This window comes from Eschrichtius robustus, chromosome 4 (assembly GCF_028021215.1).
Source record: "Eschrichtius robustus isolate mEscRob2 chromosome 4, mEscRob2.pri, whole genome shotgun sequence".
Lineage (NCBI taxonomy): Eukaryota > Metazoa > Chordata > Mammalia > Artiodactyla > Eschrichtiidae > Eschrichtius > Eschrichtius robustus.
Window position 1 is genome coordinate 52,735,600 of NC_090827.1, and position 20,715 is coordinate 52,756,314.

Genomic DNA, 20,715 nt, shown 5'->3' on the forward strand with positions numbered 1-20,715 from the left:
TTTGAGTTTTTATCAGGAATGGAATTTGGATTTCATCTAATGCTTTTTCTGCATCTATTGAGATGATCACATGATTTTCCTTTTTTAGTCTATTAATATGGTGAATTCCATTAATTAATTTTTTTTTTTTTTTGGCCACACCACACAGCGTATGGGATCTTAGCTCCCCAGCCAGGGATGGAACCCATGTCCCCTGCATTGGAAGCATGGAGTCTTAACCACTGGACTGTCAGGGAATTCCCCATTAATTAATTTTCAAATGTAATTTCCACCTTGCATTCTTGGGATAAACTCCACTTGATCATGATGTGTTATATGTTTACATATCATCACATTCAACTTGCTAAAATTTTAAGAATTTTCGTATCTATTTTAATGAGGAAATTGGTCTCTAGTTTTCTATTGTTTATAATGTCTTTGTCTGATTTTAATATCAGAGTAATTCTGGACTCATATAATGAAAGTATTTCCTCTTCAATTTTGTACAATTGGTATTATTTATTTTCCTTAAATGTTTGGAAGAATTCACCAGTAAAGCCCTCTATGACTGGGATTTTCTTTGGTAGAAGGTTTTTTACTACAAATTCAATTTCATTAACAGATACAGAGTTATTCAGCTATTCTGTTTCAACTTGAGTGAACTTAGGCAATCCAACTCTTTCAAGGAAGTTGTCCATTTCATCTAAGTTGTTGAACCTGTTTGAAAAAGTTTTTCATAATATTATGTTGTTTTCTTTTAATATCTGCAGTATCTGTAGTATAATATCATCTTTCTCATTCCCAATCTTAGCAATTTGTGTCTTCTCTCATTGTTTCCCTTATCATTCTGGCTAAAGGTTTATCATTTTTATTTATCTTCTCAAAAAAAAATCCCTAGTTCCATTGATTGTCTCTATCATTTTTCTGTTTTTTTGATCTCCACTTGGTCTTTGTTATGGTTAATTTTATGTGTCAGCTTCACTGGGCTAAGATACACCCAGATAGCTAGTGTTGTTATTTATATAATTATTTATAACTACTGATTCTATCTGTGAGGGTTTTTCTGGAAAAGATTAGCATTTGAATTGGTAGATAGAGTAAAGAAGACCACCTTCACCAATGTGAATGGACATCACCAATCTGTTGAGGGCCTGAAGAGAGAACAAAGGTAGAAGGACAAGTCTGCTCTCTCTAGTTGAGCTGAAACTTCCATCTTCTCCTGCCCTTGGACAACAGCACTCATGGTTCTCAGGCCTTCAGACTCGAACTGGGACTAACACTATCTGTTCCCCTGATTCTCAGGCCTTTGGATGCTGATGTAGAATTACACCATCAGCTTTGGCTCTGTTTCTCTGGAATACTTTGTCTTTGTACTTTCCTTTCTTCTGTTTACTTTGAAAATGAAAACCAAATTAATGATCTACTTCTAGTTTCTTAAAGTAGAAACTGAAATTATTGATTTGGGACTTTTTTTCTTTCTTAAGATAGACTTTTGTTTTTATCAATTCCTAAGTACTGCTTTAGCAGCAACTCAAAAATTTTTATATGTTGTGACTTTATTTTCATTCAGTTCAAAACACTTTCTAGTTTCCTTTTTATTTATTCTTTGACCCATGTGTCATTTAGAAATATGTTATTTTGTTTCCAAGTATTTAGAAAATTTTCAGATATCTTTGTTATTGATTTCTAATTCATTTCTACTGTAATTAGAGAAGGCGCTTTGTATGACTTGAAGCCTCTTAAATTTACTGAGATTTGTTTTGTGGTCCAGGCTACAGAATATCTTAATACATGTTTCCTGTGCATTTAGAAATAATTTTTTTATTCAGGCAGGACTGGGCAGGTGGAAGAGCAGCCAGAAAGAATAGCCTGGGCTCAGAGTTGGCACAGAAGGACGCAGGGAGCTGTGAGTCTGTAGGTCTGGTTAGATCTTGTCTTCATTTTTCCCACACTAGAGGGGCTCACAGTGTTGCCAGGTGCAGCCTAGCCCTAGACCTAGCCTTTCTGGAGGAAGCAATCAGAGAGATGGGAGACAATGTCACAAGACCTGGGAATAACAAGATGCAGACTGGAACAAAGACCTGCTCAAAGTACCAAACTAAAATAATCTCCACCAGAAAAGCAGATAGGTATCTCCTCACTTCCTCATCCTGGGAGACCAACACCCTTTCTAGAAAAAGATAATCAGTGGTCTGTGTGTGAAAGGACAGTGACTACCAGCCCCCAAAGAGATAGTTAACATAAAGTCACTAGGTTTCTAAAAATTAGCACAGGCAAGCAATTAAAAACAAATGACGGGCTTCCCTGGTGGCGCAGTGGTTGAGAATCTGCCTGCCAATGCAGGGGACACGGGTTCGAGCCCTGGTCTGGGAAGATCCCACATGCCGCGGAGCAACTGTGCCCGTGAGCCACAATTACTGAGCCTGCGCGTCTGGAGCCTGTGCTCCGCAACAAGAGAGGCCGCGATAGTGAGAGGCCCGTGCACCGCGATGAAGAGTGGCCCCCGCTTGCCACAACTAGAGAAAGCCCTCGCACAGAAACGAAGACCCAACACAGCCAAAAATAAAAATAAATAAATAAATAAATTTAAAAAAAAAAAAGAAAAGAAAAGATGACTACTATCTTTAAAAAAAAAAAAAAAAAAAGACTGACCCTGGTCCAGTCTAGATCTAAGCAGGAATCCTAATGTCTGGTTAGCTTGTTTGAACTTTGGCTAAATCATTTTCTGTAATTGGATGATCTACTTAGGCAGTATTCACCAATTCACCTTGGGGGAAAAAGCATTTCTTCCTGGTGATGACTGTGATAGTACCAAAAAATATAAAATTGGGATTATCCAGATGGTACATTTTAACCTATAATGGTTTCATGTCTGTGCACTAGAATATTCTATGGATTCCCTGTAAAATTAGATTTTTGTTTTAATCTAATTTAATTAAAAATAAAACAAAAGTATAGCAGTCCCCTATTGGATTTCAGAGTTATTTAAAGGTAACAATAGACGTATCAGTGAGGGTCTCGGCACAAAACAGATGGTGGGCTTGAAAAGCTTGACCTAAGAGAGATTTTGAAGTAGTTAAGAGAGTTAAAGAAATCCACAAAACATGGTGAGGGCTCCAGATATCAGCAACAGTGGACTCCATTACCTCCCACAAGCCTGAAAGGCATGAGGAGGGAAGTGTATTTCTAGAGCCTGGAGAAACTCAGGGCCTTGAAACAAATGGTCAACTGACAAGTGTTACATCCATGCTAGTCTCAACCTGAGACCCTCTCCTTAATGTAATCAGAGGATTACACTGTGATCAATATTAATGTTATTAACAATAATAGCTAATAATGATCAAGGTGGCATCCACTGTGATAAGCATCTGGCTTGCACGGTCTCATTCAGTTCTAAAAAAAGAGCCCTATGAGGTGCATACTATTTCTATCCCCACTTTGCGGAGATTAAATAATGTACCCAGTCACACAGTTTGTAAAGGCTGAATCCAAATGTGAACCCAGGCAGTCTGACTGCAGAGGCCATACTATTAACCGCCCAAAAAAAGGTTTGTATAATTAGAATCAGATCCCAATGTAATCCTTACATTGAATCAAAAATCGGGAAATTTGCTCCAGACTCCACTCTCTGATTTGGTTGGTTTCCTTTAGGCAGAGAGATTTCTTTAATTATGTAAAACCTATCTGAGGAACTGTTTCCTGATTCATCCCATGAGAAAAAAATATCAACAGCAACAAGAAAAAACACAATATCTTTGCATCTTGAAATTGTTGAATATTTTGTCTTTTCAAAGCTGCTGGTATTTCTGTGCTTATCTTCAGGGATTTTATACACAGTTGGATCAGAGGCAGCCAGTCTGTATTTGGTCCCCAGCTAGGTCTTTCCATCCACTACATCCTGCCTATATCCAGGCCCTATGTTAACTCTGACAGGGACACTCAGAACACTGTCTCATGAAGGACTTGTTATATAGGATGAAGGACCACTTCTCTTAGAAAATGCTAGATTTTATTCACTTCTAACCTCTCACCACTCCCAACTCTCATCCTCAATGCCATTCCTGTTTTTAAGCAGGGAAATTTGCATATTCTTCTAACTTGGATTGCTCTTTAGAAACAGATTATAATCCAGTTTTGGAAAATTCATCATCAAATACATCTCATCAAGCTACACAGTCCAATACCATTTTTAACTTTTTATGGATATCTTATTTAATATGGAGAAGTGTATAAATCAAAAGCATGCAGCTTAATTAATTATCAAAAATTAATAAACCCCTGTAGCTACTACCCAGGTCAAGAAATGGAAGATTAGCAGGATTTCAGAAGCCCTCTTATGTTCCTTCCTAATCATTGCCCAGCCTGTCTCCAAAAGTAACCACTGCCCTAACTTCTAACACCATAGATGAGGTTTACTTGTTTGGGGATTTATATAAATGGAGGCATGAAATATGTACTCTTTTGTTTCTGGATTCACCCCTGTTGCTACATGTAACTCGAGTTCATTTACTTTCATTACTAGATAGTACTCCATTATTTGAATATACCACAATTTATTTAAATATTCTACTATTGATAAATATTTGAAAATTGTAATACATAACTGACAAAGGGCCTTTTATATAAAATACATAGAGTATGCAACATAATAAAAATAGCAATAACCAAATAGAAAACAGTCTTGAGACACTTTTATTAAAAGGATATTTGAATAATCAAAAAATATGAAAAGATTCTCAACCTCATTAATCACCCAGGAAATGTAAATTTAAGCCACGATGAGATACCACCACACACCCATGAGAAAGGCTAAAATGAAAAGGCTGACAAGATCAAGTGTTGATAAAGACATGAAACAACACAAAACTCCTATATAATCTTGGGGTGTAATTGGTACAGTCACTTAGAAAAACAGTCTGGCATTATCTACTAAAATTGAACATATTTCATTTTTAACTATAAATTCATTTATATTTTTAAATGCATTTTAAAAATACATCCTTAGATAAAAAGGTTAGGCAGTGATTTATGTAAAACTACTTCCAGGGTCTTAACTTCTCACTGACTTAATATGTGCCCTTAGAATTATATAGCAGCTAAAACAAAACAAAACAAAACAACAACTGTTACTTACATTACATTAATTTTTAAAATACTATGCAATTCTATCTCATTATACTCTGCCAAGACTATACTTCATGTAGAGTACTGCAACCAAACATGATATTTTTGACAGCACATTGATAATTTAGAAATGAAAGTGGAGAAGGGTTCTGCAAACTCGTTCAGTTAGTGATTAAATAGTGCATTATTCACTACACACCAGCTGTGGGCCAGAGATGGCACCAAGCAATGGAAGTAGGTTGGAGAAAAGACAACAAAAGGCAAAACCTTTAAGTATTTCTAAACCTGTCGCATTTCAACACTCTACTCATTCTCCGTAGGTGATAACCTGTACTTTCAGTCTTTTCCTGTGACCTGTAGGCTTATGATTCCAAAATCCTTTTATTCAGATACCTTCTTTCAGCACCAGACTTCTGCCTTTGCCCACATACTGGGTGTTCAGCTCCCCAGGCTACTGCAGCTCATCATACCTAAATGTAACTCATCTTCTCCCAAATTGTCTACCCCTGAGGGTGGTTACAGAATCATATAGTCTCTGAAGCTAGAAATTAGTCAATCTTTGAATTCTCCCTGTCTAATCCTCAGCACCTATTGAATTACCACACCCTGCTGATTTTAACTCTACCTTACCTCCATCCCCTTTTATTAGTGCCTGCCTGGAATACAAACGCAGCCTCCCAGGTGTCCCTCTGTGCCTCCAGTCAACACAGTTTCAGCAGTACCACAAGTTGATCTATTTGATCTCCCTCTTCAAACCATTCGATGGTTTTTTGTCACCTTTAGCACAGAGCATAACCTATATCATCTCAGTTTATGTTATAAACACAGAGAATATTCAGAAACTAGTAACAGTGGTTCCTTCTAAAAGGACAACTTGTTGACTGGGGGAATGGGACAAGAGAGGGACTTACTTTTCACTGTATACTGTTTTTATATTTTTTACTTTGGTACCAGAGTCAGATTCTGGTACCAAATTTCAAAAGTACCTTTTAATGTATGCCAAAAGATTCTGCATATTTGCAGTAAGGGGTCTACAAGTTTGGTTCTGAGCATCCTGATAGCCAAAGAAATGAGGGAAAGATGATCAGGTTTAAGTGACATATCTATTAAGATAAAATCAAACTAGCTCCCAAGGACAAGCCAAGTGCTTCCTGGTTTAAAATAAAATTTAAAAAGAAATTTCCCTGTGAAAAGAACATCGTATAGGGGAAATTTTTAACAATATTCCCAAATAATTTCAACAGAGACTTTCAGGTTGCAGATCCTTAGAACATCCCTCTAGGCAAGTCAAAAGCATAACCCAAAAGTACAACCTGGTAAAGCAGTTGTCCCATGGGTTAATCTTCTCATTTTGGTGGTTTCAGATGCTCCATTCAAACTGGACTTTGTAATAATATGGTCAGTACATGATAACAATATTTTGCATTAATATTATATATGAAAGAACTTGGCGCGAGCCAGAGCTGCCAGTGATGAAACAGTCTGATTCTGAGGTAATTAGCCTACCTTCAATATCAGGGATATTATAGAACAGATCCTTGCCTTGCTAGAAGTTCGGAGGGAATAAATTCTAGGACCCCTTCAAACATTAAGATTCCACAGGCTGGTATGTCCATGCATCTTGAAATTACCTCCTTAAAGTTTAAGTGCATCTCTACGTGTAAGGAGTTATTACTTAAATAAATTTAAGAACTTGATCATAGGGCCTCCTTATATTTAGGAAATTCCCTGAATACAATTAGAGGTGTTATTAGCATTGGTTTAAAGGAAGCCTAAAGCTAAATTTGTAACTAGTGAGGCATTTAAGAAGAGGACCCAGGAGTCCTGGGTCCCAGTTCCACATCTATCAACTACCCTCCATGCTTAATAAGGTTAAATAATTCTCCAAAAACAAGCAGCATGACTCTCCTCTTGCCCTAGATTTTCTTACACAAGACAAGGAGAAAGTATCTCAGCCTGAGTCTGCACAATAAAGATCAGAGGGCCAATCCCTCTTTTAAATACACACATGCACAATTCAAAATTGAAATTTATTTCAATTTCCTTTATTTTAAAGGGAAAAGGAAGGGAGGGAGGGAGAAGGAAAGAAGGAAGGAAAGAAATGAAATAAAAGACAGGAACTCATGGCCCCAGTTTACGAGGGACAAGATGGGAAGGAGATGAATGCCCTTTCCACCAGGGTACAGCCTGGCGCTGGCTTTGCCAAGACTCCCCGTCTCTGTCTCCACGTTCCACTGGCGCCTGAAAGGTAAGTACCACTCCTTCTAGCCTGTGGCTGAAGGGAAACCAGAGAGGGGAAAAAGGTTGAGCACCATCTGTCTGGGAGTATATACAAACTAAATCAAATGTATTGTTCAAAATTTACAGTGGGTCATCTCTTCTTTTTTCTTATTTCTTTTCAATATCGAATGAAGGGCTGACCAGCAAGGTCAAACTCCCCTTATTAATGAGGCATTGCTGGGGCTCTGTCTCATTAGGGCACTCAGAACTGTGCATTTACTGCAATTTGCAGCACTTAATAGAGAAAGGTCAGAGCGGGTCACGTTCAATTTCCACTTGGCAGAGGGAGGAAAAATGGAAGCAATTCATTTGCACAAATTTGAATAATTCTTCTCAGTCTCCTTTTCTTTATCTACGTATGGATAATTCCTGCATCTTACCTCACTCACAATCATTTCAGAACTGCCAGCGGCCAGATTTCTATGAAGGCTGTAATGGAGCTGACAGATTCTATGAATCCAGGTGTCAAAATAAAGCCGCTCGCTTTGTCCCCCGCCCCCCTTCTCACAACAGGGAATAGGAGCTGCCTCTAGTGAGCTCTTAAACTTATCATAAATGTATCAAGATTGCTGTGGGCCATGAAACAGCTGTAGACAATTAATCTTTCCACAATTCTTCGGCATAAGAATTGCTTTCCCCGCAAAGTAACATCTGCCGTGCCGAGGTGATTATTCACGGCCGAGGGCGCCACCATAGTTTCATGCATAGAGCCATCAGTGGCAATGAAGCAAAATTTATAGTTTTCCCTGGTTCAGTAAAAATAACATTTCAGCTGCATTAAAACATCATCCATCAGCATTGTCCCAGAGCCCAGAGCCCCATCTCATCCAAAGAAATTAAAAAGTATTCATTTTAATGCTACCTTCTGAAGCTTGCAATGACATTACTGCCTTTTTTGGAAGGGGTTGGAGAGGGGGAGTAATAGCACGAGGAAGATGGGAGGAAAAGGTGATGCAGCACAGCTAGGCTGAGTATTAAACGTGCTACTAGATAGTAGTGATATCCCAATTACCACACTGCAGTTTCTCATTTATTCATGACCCCTGAATACTTAATCAAAAATCGTTGAATCAAATTGAACAACTAAAGAGGGAAAGTTATTTCACAGAAACAAGATGACTCTTTGGCTTCAAGGGAAAAGCATAAAATGGATACCAAAGCAATAGCTGCCTTTTCCAAGGCAGTGGGCATTTTGTTTCTTTAAAACAGTTGTTTAAACATTTGTCTGAAGGAATACAATTTACCTAGACAAAAAAATGGATATTTGCTTTGAACCTCCCTCAGCATTATGCTAAGCTCAGGGCTTGCTCTCAGAAGTGAAAGGGCCTCCTAGTACTTTGGAACTCTATCTACAGGAAATTACCCATTTCAGGACTGGGTTATGGATATTTGAATATAATTACACAGAGGAAGAGAAAAAGGGAGTCCTTGGGGTCATCTGATCTACATAGGCCTTCATACACAGCGCAGGTCTCCAAATACATTAATTTGCAAATAAAATATAAATAATATATTACCCCCCCCCCACTCACACCCACTGCATTCCACCGAGCCACCCTTATAATACTTAGGTTTTAAATCTTTAAAATAATGAGTCCATACAGTCAACATTTCGTTGAGCACTATATTCCAAGTCCTGTGCAATATGCCAGGAGTCCACTGACTCTTTAAAGGGAAATCCTGCCTTTAAGCAGCTTGCAGTCCAAAGGGAAAGCATATAAACAAATAACTAAAATACAGATGATAAGCGATATAATAGAAGCATAAATGAAGTGCTATGGTTACACAGAAAATACAACTGCTCTGCTGGGGAGAGTAGAAGAAAGAAGGTGTCAATTCAACACAATCCAGAGAAATAGAGGGTATTTGAATACCCACCATTAGTAAAGATCATCTGGTGATTGGTAATCGTATCTAAAAACACTACTATTCAAGGTCATAAACAAATTGACTTATAAAGTCACCCAAAAAAAAAGAAAGCTGAGAGGCAATGACCTGGAAGGTGAGATGTTGGCGCCAGTGCCATAGCACTGATCTGCCTCAGAGTGAGGTTTCATAAGGTGCAATGCTCTATAAAGGATCTCAAAATCAATGTTTGTCCTTGGCATGTTTTCATCCAAGAGTGAAAGCTAATCATTTTTTACTCGTTGGAGATTCTCCGAATTTCACAGTCAATGAAACACAGATTTCAATGCAAGCCAAAACTTGAGTTTTACAAAGGTCAAAGGGAAAGTTCAAGTTGCTGTGTCAGTGAGTCTCAAACCACAGCATGAGATGTGCTGATCTGTCACAGCACAATAACTTCAACATAGAAGTGACTCCTAGCCTGACAGGTAGCGTTCAGGAGAACACATATCCCAGGATACACTCATAGTACAGCAAGGTACTCCAATATTTTTAAATGAACCTTTTTTCTTTTGTTTTCTAATGTAAAAATATTTTTGGAAATTTTGGAAGGGCTTTGTGCCTTTCGGTGAAAGAACTTTTAAATCTCCTCAATAAACATACTTAATTAAGTTTAAGGTTTATATATATTTATATATAATAGAGAGTTGTTTAATATAATTTTTAAAGTTTTATACATATGTAAACATATATTTATATACAACATATACACAAATATATAAATTTATATCTAATAATTTATATATACACATATAACTTGAAAAACACATTACATATAATATATAAATATACATAAACAACTCTATATAGATAGCTAGATAGATATCTGAATATTTATACTCAATTCTCATCACATAATTTTCCATAGCACATGTCTCTTCAGCACTTACTTCCTGAATGTATGTAAACAGAAACTCTATGAGGGAAAATCGTTCTGGAAGGATGCAGGACTTTCAACCAAAAGCTGACAATGCAATGAAAAATTATTCTGAGGAAAAAGAAAAGTTAGCTGAATAAGGAGTGTACACTAATAAACTTAGGTTTAAAACATCATGTACAAAAAATGAAAATAGGAAGAGGACATATAACCTAGAAGGAATTTTTCTAATTACACAAAGCTGAAGGAATATTGTTTTGAAAGCTAAAATCCAGAACTAATTGAGGATTGGGAAAAATTCTGTAGACAAAATGTGCTTGTTTAAGCTGTGTTTATTGTCACAAGAACAAAGAAAGCATCATGGCCAACTCACTGTGTGAAGTCAGAGTTATTCAACCCTTATTTAGTTTCAGTCTTCTCTATCAGAGCATGACCTTCACTCTGGAAAGGAAAGTGCCAATGTGGTTTAAGAAGAATTAAAGCCCAAGAAAAGTGAAGGACAGTAAGGACACAGCTAGCAGTTTTAAATAAATTCAAGTTTCAGGACCCAAAATAATTATATTGAAAACACCACAGTAGTGATCCCACACCCATGGTCAAAACTTGAGAAATTTTGAGAATAAGATAGAGTCCCAGGAACCAGATGGGAACAACTGTCTATATTTCTAAAGAAAATGAAATTGAATTCAGGAAACATTTTATATTGAACCTCAGGATAATTGGTGTGCAAGCATTAGAAAGTGAAAATAAACTGATAAACTGAACTAGCCTCATTTCCTCTCGGATTACTAGACTGATAAGCAGGTGGGTGCCAGAGGTTTATTCTATCTTGATTGCATCAGAGCATTTAATAAAATGTCTCAGATCTTTGTATTCAAGATAGAGAAATATGGGCTGAATGAACTAGAATATGCAGGATCCATAGCTGTTGAACAGTGTTAATGAAGTACAGAAGGAAGCTGGTATGAGGAGTGCAGGGACAGGAATCTGTGTGCAATATTATCTTCTTGAAAGAAGACCTATCTCTTGAGCTGCAGGTGGTCCAGAGAGAGAAGAGGGGCTAGCACCGCATGAGGCTACCTGCCTCGTCACATTTACATAAGAGCTGGTTCATGGGTCAAAAGTAATAAGATAAAATGTATTAGATATAGGGGAGGAGCTTCAAGATGGCGAAAGAGTAAGACGTGGAGATCACTTTCCTCCCCACAAATGCATCAGAAATACATCTACATGTGAAACAGCTCCGAAAGAACACCTACTGAACGCTGGCAGAAGACCTCAGACCTCCCAAAAGGCAAGAAACTCCCTATGTACCTGGGTAGGGCAAAAGAAAAAAGAAAAAACAGAGACAAAAGAATAGGAACGGGACCTGCACCAGTGGGAGGGAGCTGTGAAGGAGGAAAGGTTTCCACACACTAGAAGCCCCTTCACAGGCGGAGACTGCAGGGGGCAGAGGGGGGAGCTTCGGAGCCACGGAGGAGAGCACAGCAACAGGGGTGCGGAGGGCACAGCGGAGAGATTCCCCCACAGAGGATCAGCGCCGAGCAGCACTCACCAGCCCGAGAGGCTTGTCTGCTCACCCGCCGGGGCGGGCGGAGGCTGGGAGCTGAGGCTCGGGCTTCAGAGGATCCCAGGGAGAGGACTAGGGTCGGCGGTGTGAACACAGCCTGAAGGGGTTAGCGCACCACAGCTAGCCGGGAGGGAGTCCGGGAAAAAGTCTGGAACTGCCAAAGAGGCAAGAGACTTTTGCTTGCCTCTTTGTTTCCTGGTGCACGAGGAGAGGGGATTCAGAGCGCCGCCTAAACGAGCTCCAGAGACAGGGGCGAGCCGCGGCTATCAGCGCGGACCCCAGAGGTGGGCATGAGCTGCGGCTATCAGCACGGACCCCAGAGACGGGCATGAGATGCTAAGTCTGCCTCTGCTGCCAACAAGAAGCCTGTGCACAAGCACAGGTCACTCTCCACACCGCCCCTCCCGGAAGCCTGTGCAGCCTGCCACTGCCAGGGTCCCGTGATCCGGGGACAACTTCCCCGGGAGAATGCACGGTGCGCCTGGGGCTGCTACAATGTCACGCCGGCCTCTGCCGCTGCAGGCTCGCCCTGCATCCGTACCCCTCCTCCCCCCGCCTGAGTGAGCCAGAGGCCCCGAAGCAGCTGCTCCTTTAACCCCGTCCTGTCTGAGCGAAGAACAGACGCCCTCAGGCGACCTACACGCAGAGGCTGGGCCAAATCCAAAGCTGAACCCCGGGAGCTGTGCAAACAAAGAGGAGAAAGGGAAATCTCTCCCAGCAGCCTCAGGAGCAGTGGATTAAATCTCCACAATCAACTTGGTGTACACTGCATCTGTGGAATACCTGAATAGACAACGAATCATCCCAAATTGAGGAGGTGGACTTTGGGATCAACGATATATTTTTTTTCCCCTTTTTCTCTTTTTGTGAGCCTGTATGTGTATGCTTCTATGTGTAATTTTGTCTGTATAGCTTTGCTTTTACCATTTGTCCTAGGGTTCTGTCTGTCCGTTTTGGTTTTTTTTTTAGTATAGTTTTCAGCGCTTGTTATCATTGGTGGATTTGTTTTTTGGTTTGGTTGCTCTTTCTTTTTTAATTACTTAAACATTTTTTTTAATAATTATTTTTTGTTTTTTATTTTAATAACTTTTTAATTTAATTTTATTTTATTTTATCTTTTTCTATCCTTCTTTCCTTTTTTCTCCCTTTTATCCTGAGCCATGTGGATGACAGGCTTTTGGTGCTCCAGCCAGGTGTCAGGGCTGTGCCTCTGAGGTGGGAGAGCCAAGTTCAGGACATTGGCCCACCAGAGACGTCACAGCTCCACGTAATATCAAACGGCGAAAATCTCCCAGAGAACTCCATCTCAACACCAAGACCCAGCTCCGCTCACAACCAGCAAGCGACACTGCTGGACACCCTATGCCAAAAAACTAGCAAGACAGGAACAAACCCCACCCATTAACAGAGAGGCTGCCTAAAATCATAATAAGGACACAGACATCCCAAAATACACCACCAGACATGGAACTGCCCAAAATCATAATAAGGACACAGACATCCTGAAATACACCACCAGACGTGGACCTGCCCACCAGAAAGAAAAGATCCAGCTTAATCCACCAGAACACAGGCACTAGTCCCCTCCACCAGGAAGCCTACACAACCCACTGAACCAACCTCAGCCACTGGGGGCAGACACCAAAAACAACGGGAGTTACAAACCTGCAGCCTGTAAAAAAGAGAACCAAAAACACAGTAAGTTAAGCAAAATGAGAAGACAGAGAAACACACAGCAGATAAAGGAGCAAGGTAAAAACCCACTAGACATAACAAATGAAGAAGAAGTAGGCAGTCTACTTGAAAAAGAATTCAGAATAATGATAGTAAAGATGATCCAAAATCTTGGAAATAGAATAGACAAAATGCAAGAAACATTTAACAAGGACCTAGAAGAACTAAAGAGCAAACACTCATGAACAACACAATAAATGAAATAAAAAATTCTCTAGAAGACATCAATAGCAGAATAACTGAGGCAGAAGAACAGATAAGTGACCTGGAAGATAAAATAGTGGAAATAACTACTGCAGAGCAGAATAAAGAAAAAAGAATGAAAAGAATTAAGGACAGTCTCAGAGACCTCTGGGACAATATTAAATGCACCAATATTTGATTTATAGGGGTCCCAGAAGAAAAAGAGAAAAAGAAAGGAAGTGAGAAAATATTTGAAGAGATTATAGTTGAAAACTTCCCTAATATGGGTAAGGAAATAGTTAATCAAGTCCAGGAAGCAGAGAGAGTCCCATACAGGATAAATCCAAGGAGAAACATGCCAAGGCACATATTAATCAAACTATCAAAAATTAAATACAAAGAAAAAATATTAAAAGCAGCAAGGAAAAAATAAAAAATAACATACAAGGAAATCCCCATAAAGTTAACTGCTGATCTTTCAGAAGAAACTCTGCAAGCCAGAAGGGAGTGGCAGGACATATTTAAAGTGATGAAAAGGAAAAACCTACAACCAAGATTACTCTATCCAGAAAGGATCTCATTCAGATTTGACAGAGAAATTAAAATCTTTACATTCAAGCAAAAGCTAAGAGAATTCAGCACAAGCAAACCAGCTTTACAACAAATGCTAAAAGAACTTCTCTAGGTAGGAAACACAAGACAAGGTAAAGACCTACAATAGCAAACCCAAAAGAATTAAGAAAATGGTAATAGGAACATACATATCGACAATTAACTTAAATGTAAATGGATTAAATGCTCCAACCAAAAGACATAGATGGCTGAATGGATACAAAAACAAGACCCGTATATATGCTGTCTACAAGAGACCCACTTCAGACCTAGGGACACATACAGACTGAAAGTGAGGGGATGGAAAAAGACATTCCATGCAAATGGAAATCAAAAGAAAGCTGGAGTAGCAATTCTCATATCAGACAAAATAGACTTTAAAACAAAGACTATTACAAGAGCCAAAGAAGGACACTACATAATGATCAAGGGATCGATCCAAGAAGAAGATATAACAATTGTAAATATTTATGCACCCAACATAGGAGCACCTCACTACATGAGGCAAATACTAACATCCATAAAAGGGGAAATCGACAGTAACACAATCATAGTAGGGGGCTTTAACACCCCACTTTCACCAATGGACAGATCACCCAAAATGAAAATAAATAAGGAAACTCAAACTTTAAAAGATACATTAAACAAGATGGACTTAATTCATGTTTATAGGACATTCCATCCAAAACTGCAGAACATACTTTCTTTTCAAGTGCTCATGGAACATTCCCCAGGATTGACCATGTCTTGGGTCACAAGTCAAGCCTTGGTAAATTTAAGAAAATTGAAATTGTATCAAGTATCTTTTCTAACCAGAGCACTATGAGACTAGATATCAATTACAGGAAAAAATCTGTAAAAAATACAAACACATGGAGGCTAAACAATGCACTACTTAATAACCAAGGGATCACTAAAGAAATCAAAGAGCAAATCAAAAATACCTAGAAACAAATGACAATGAAAACACGATGACCCAAAACCTATGGGATGCAGCAAAAGCAGTTCTAAGAGGGAAGTTTATAGCAATACAGTCCTACCTTAAGAAACAAGAAACATCACAAATAAAGAACCTAACCTTACACCTATAGCAATTAGAGAAAGAAGAACAAAAAACCCTCAAAGTTAGCAGAAGGAAAGAAATCATAAAAATCAGATCAGAAATAGATGAAAAAGAAATGAAGGAAACAATAGCAAAGATCAATAAAACTAAAAGCTGGTTCTTGAGAAGATAAACAGAATTGTTAAACCATTAGCCAGAATCATCAAGAAAAAAAAGGGAGAAGACTCAAATCAATAAAATTAGAAATGAAAAAGGAGAAGTAACAACTGACACTGCAGAAATACAAACGATCATGAGAGATTACTACAAGCAACTCTATGCCAATAAAATGGACAACCTGGAAGAAATGGACACATTCTTAGAAAAGCACAACCTTCCAAGGTTGAACCAGGAAGAAATAGAAAATATAAACAGAACAATCACAAGCACTGAAATTGAAATTGTGATTAAAAATCTTCCAACAAAAAAAAGCCCAGGACAAGATAGCTTCACAGGCAAATTCTATCAAACATTTAGAGAAGAGCTAACACCTATCCTTCTCAAACTCTTCTAAAATATAGCAGAGGGAAGAACATTCCCAAACTCATTCTACGAGGCCACCATCACCCTGATACCAAAACCAGACAAAGATGTCACAAAGAAAGAAAACTACAGGCCAATATCACTGATGAACATAGATGCAAAAATCCTCAACAAAATACTAGCAAACAGAATCCAACAGCACATTAAAAGGATCATACACCATGATCAAGTGGGGTTTATCCCAGAAATGGAAGGATTCTTCAATATAGGCAAATCAATCAATATGATACACCATATTAACAATTTGAAGGAGAAAAACCATATGATCATCTCAATAGATGCAGAGAAAGCTTTTGACAAAATTCAACACCCATTTATGATAAAAACCCTCCAGAAAGTAAGCATAGAGGGAACTTACCTCAACATAACAAAGGCCATATATGACAAACCCACAGACAACATTGTCCTCAATGGTGAAAAAGTGAAACCATTTCCACTAAGATCAGGAACAAGACAAGGTTGCCCATTCTCACCACTATTATTCAACACAGTTTTGGAAGTTTTAGCCACAGCAATCAGAGAAGAAAAAGAAATAAAAGGAATCCAAATCAGAAAAGAAGAAGTAAAGCTGTCATTGTTTGCAGACGACATGATACTATACATAGAGAATCCTAAAGATGCCACCAGAAAACTGCTACAGCTAATCAATGAATTTGGTAAAGTAGCAGGATACAAAAATAATGCACAGAAGTCTCTTGCATTCCTATACACTAATGATGAAAAATCTGAAAGAGAAATTAAGGAAACACTCCCATTTGCTATTGCAACAAAAAGAATAAAATATCTAGGAAGAAACCTACCTAAGGAGGCAAAAGACCTGTATGTAGAAAATTATAAGACACTGATGAAAGAAATTAAAGGTGACACAAATGGAGAGATATACCATGTTCTTGGATTGGAAAAATCAACAATGGGAAAATGACTCTACTACCCAAACTAATCTACATATTCAATGCAATCCCTATCAAACTACCAATGGCATTTGTCACAGAATTAGAACAAAAAATTTCACAATTTGTATGGAAACACAAAAGACCCCGAATAGCCAAAGCAATCTTGAGAAAGAAAAACGGAGGTGGAGGAATCAGGCTCCTGGACTTCAGACTATACTCCAAAGCTACAGTAATCAAGACTGTATGGTACTGGCACAAAAACAGACATATAGATCAACGGAACAGAATAGAAAGCCCAGAGGTAAACCCAAGCACATATGGTCACCTTATCTTTGATAAAGGAGCCAAGAATATGCAATGGAGAAAAGACAGCCTCTTCAATAAGTGGTGCTGGGGAAACTGTACAGCTATATATAAAAGAATGAAATTAGAACACTCCCTAACACCATACACAAAAATAAACTCAAAATGGATTGAATACCTAAATGTAAGGTCAGACACTATCAAACTCTTAGAGGAAAACACAGGCAGAACACTCTATGACATAAATCACAGCAAGATCCTTTTTGACCCACCTCCTAGAGAAATGGAAATAAAAACATAAATAAACAAACGGGACCTAATGAAACTTAAAAGCTTTTGCACAGCAAAGGAAACCATAAACAAGACGAAGAGACAGCCCTCAGAATGGGATAAAATATTTGCAAATGAAGTAACTGACAGAGGATTAATCTCCAAAATTTACAAGCTACTTATGCAGCTCAATATGAAAAAACAAACAACCCAATCCAAAAATGGGCAGAAGACCTAAATAGACATTTCTCCAAAGAAGATACACAGATTGCCAACAAACACATGAAAGAATGCTCAACATCATCAATCATTAGAGAAATGCAAATCAAAACTACAATGTGATATCATCTCACACCAGTCAGAATGGCCATCATCAAAAAATCTACAAACAATAAATGCTGGAGAGGGTGTGGAGAAAATGGAACCCTCATACTCTGTTGGTGGGAATGTAAATTGATACAGCACTATGGAGAACAGCATGGAGGTTCCTTAAAAAACTAAAAATAGAACTACCATATGACACAGCAATCCCACTACTGGGGATATACCCTGAGAAAATCATAATTCAAAAAGAGTCACGTACCACAATGTTCATTGCCGCTCTCTTTACAATAGCCAGGACATGGAAACAACCTAAGTGTCCATCAACAGATGAATGGATAAAGAAGATGTGGCACATATATACAATGGAATATTACTCAGCCATAAAAAGGCATGAAATTGAGTTATTTGCAGTGTGGTGGATGGACCTAGAGTCTGTCATACAGGGGAAATAAGTCAGAAAGAGAAAAAGAAATACCATATGCTAACACATATATATGGAATCTAAAAAAAAAAAAAAATTTTTATGAAGAACCTAGGGGCAAGACGGGAATAAAGACACAGACCTACTAGAAAATGGACTTGAGGACATGGGGAGGGGGGAAGGGTAAGCTGGGACAAAGTGAGAGAGTTTTAGTGTATATATGGACATATATACACTACCAAATGTAAAATAGATAGCTAGTGCAAAGGAGTCGCATAGCACAGGGAGATCAGGTCAGTGCTTTGTGACCAGCAGAAGGGTGGGATAGGGAGGGTGGGAGGGAGGGAGACGCAAGAGGGAAGAGATATGGGGATATATGTATATGTATAACTGATTCACTTCGTTATAAAGCAGAAACTAACACATCATTGTAAAGCAATTATACTCCAATAAAACGTTAAAAAAAATGTATGAGATATAAATGTCAACCCCGACATCTACATTCCAATGGTTGTGGCCCAAACACCAACCTTAAGCTAATCAGTGACCTAATAAAAGAAGTCCCATTAAATGCAAGAGTAACATAACTATCATTTCATATTTAACAAAGTTCCAGTCAACTTAATAATGCATTATTAATAAAGAATAAAGTACAAGGAGAGATAAAAGATTGTTATTCAGAAAGTCCAAGAGAGTCAAACTATTAGAATTAGTTTTAAAAACCAATGAAAGTGGTGGTACAAGATGAAGTTACAGAAATTGCATGTTTCCTTTATGTCTAAAAAAACCACTTTGAAAATAGAAGTATTTTAAAATCTCATGAACAATTGTGAAAAAAGGTAAAAATAAACTATCTAGGGAAAACCAAAAATAAATGGCAGGATCCATATGAAAAAAATCTAGTAAAATTTTACAAAGAGTTTTTTAAAAGATTTGAATAAGTAAAGAGATATGACATTTCTGAATGTTAATGAAATTCTAATTAAAATCTCAATCAGGTGTTTTTGAACTTAAAAAGTCTAAATTAATGTGGAAGAACAAATGAGGAGAAAATCTCATTTTAAAAATAAGCATCATGAAGCAATTGTAGTCCCACCAAATATTAAAAAAAAAATTGTAAAGCTATAATAAATAAATCAGTATGGTACTGACTTGAGAGTTGTTAGATCAACTGAAAATAATAAAGCTATGACACGTAATGCAGACTGTTTCATCAATCAGGAACAAAAGACAGCTTTTTAAATAAATGGTGCTGATGAGAGTTGTCAATTGCTTCAAAATTGAAGGCAGCCTTAAAAAGCCAAAGAGAGAGGCCTGAGAAGAAACCAACCCTGCCAGTACCTTGATCTTCGATTTTCAGCCTCCAGAACTGTGAAAAAAGAATATACACTTATATATACGTTAGGATCTCAACTACATTTGAAAATTTTCCTGCACAAAAGACTGAAGGGAAATATATACCAAAATGACAATGGTTGTTGCCTCTGAGTGGTAGAATTATGAGTCAATATTTTTATTCTTCTTTATACTTTACCTAATTTTCAAATTCTCTACAGCAAACTTATATTGCTCCTGAAATCAAGGAGGAAAGGTTGTTGCATGTGAAAACCATCTTCAATATGAGATCATTACACTGAGTAAACCTAGAACCAGTGAGTGAAAATTATGGGGAGACAGATCATGGTTCAATATCAGGAAGAATCAACTAACAGAGCATTCCAAATAAGTGAGGCTGCAATTACCATGTTTGGAAATGTTGAAAGAAGGTACATTATTCAGTGTTCCCCAAAGAAACAGAAACAATATGTGGAGAGAGAGAGATTTATTATAAAGACCTGACTCACATAATTATGGAGGCTGGCAAGTTCCAAGATCTGCAGAATGAGTTGACAAGCTGGAGACCCAGAAGAGTTAATGGCATAGCTCTAGTCCAGGAAGAGCCAATGCTTCAGTTCTTGTCCAAAGGTAAGAAGAGCTGATGTCCCAGTTTGAAGAGGGAGGGCAATCTTCTTTAATCAGTCCGCTGATTTAAATGTTAATCTTATCCCCTAAAACCCTCACAAAAACACCTAGAATAATGTTTGACCAAATATCAGGGCACCTCATGGCCCAATTAAGTTAACCATCACAGGGGAATTCCAAAATGGAATGAAGGTTTGACAGATAACCTATACAATCTTTTTTCAGTGAGACTAAGGATACTAGGTCTACCAACATATTCAATATTCTTTCCAAGTACACAGAGTGCCTCTGTTTCCAGGAAAATTGAGGCTAATAATTAGTTTTAGTATTTTTATATCCAGTATCATGATATCTATGATGCTTGAGAAAGTAATGGAAGGATGTAGCCTCACAGAACTCAGAAATGTTGGTGAACTTAAAAAATTAATGAAATGAAATGAGCTTTCCTGCTTGCTGCGTTTCTGAAATATTCTTATTTAAAATAAAAACATGGCAACAACTAGGAACTGTTCAGAATTCCCCTTTGACATCATATGTACCAGAAAATATACCAGATTTAGTGCCGTAAGATCTGAGTTCAAATTCCTGCTCTGTCTCTAACACCGTGATTTTGAGCAAATCAGTTAATCTCTC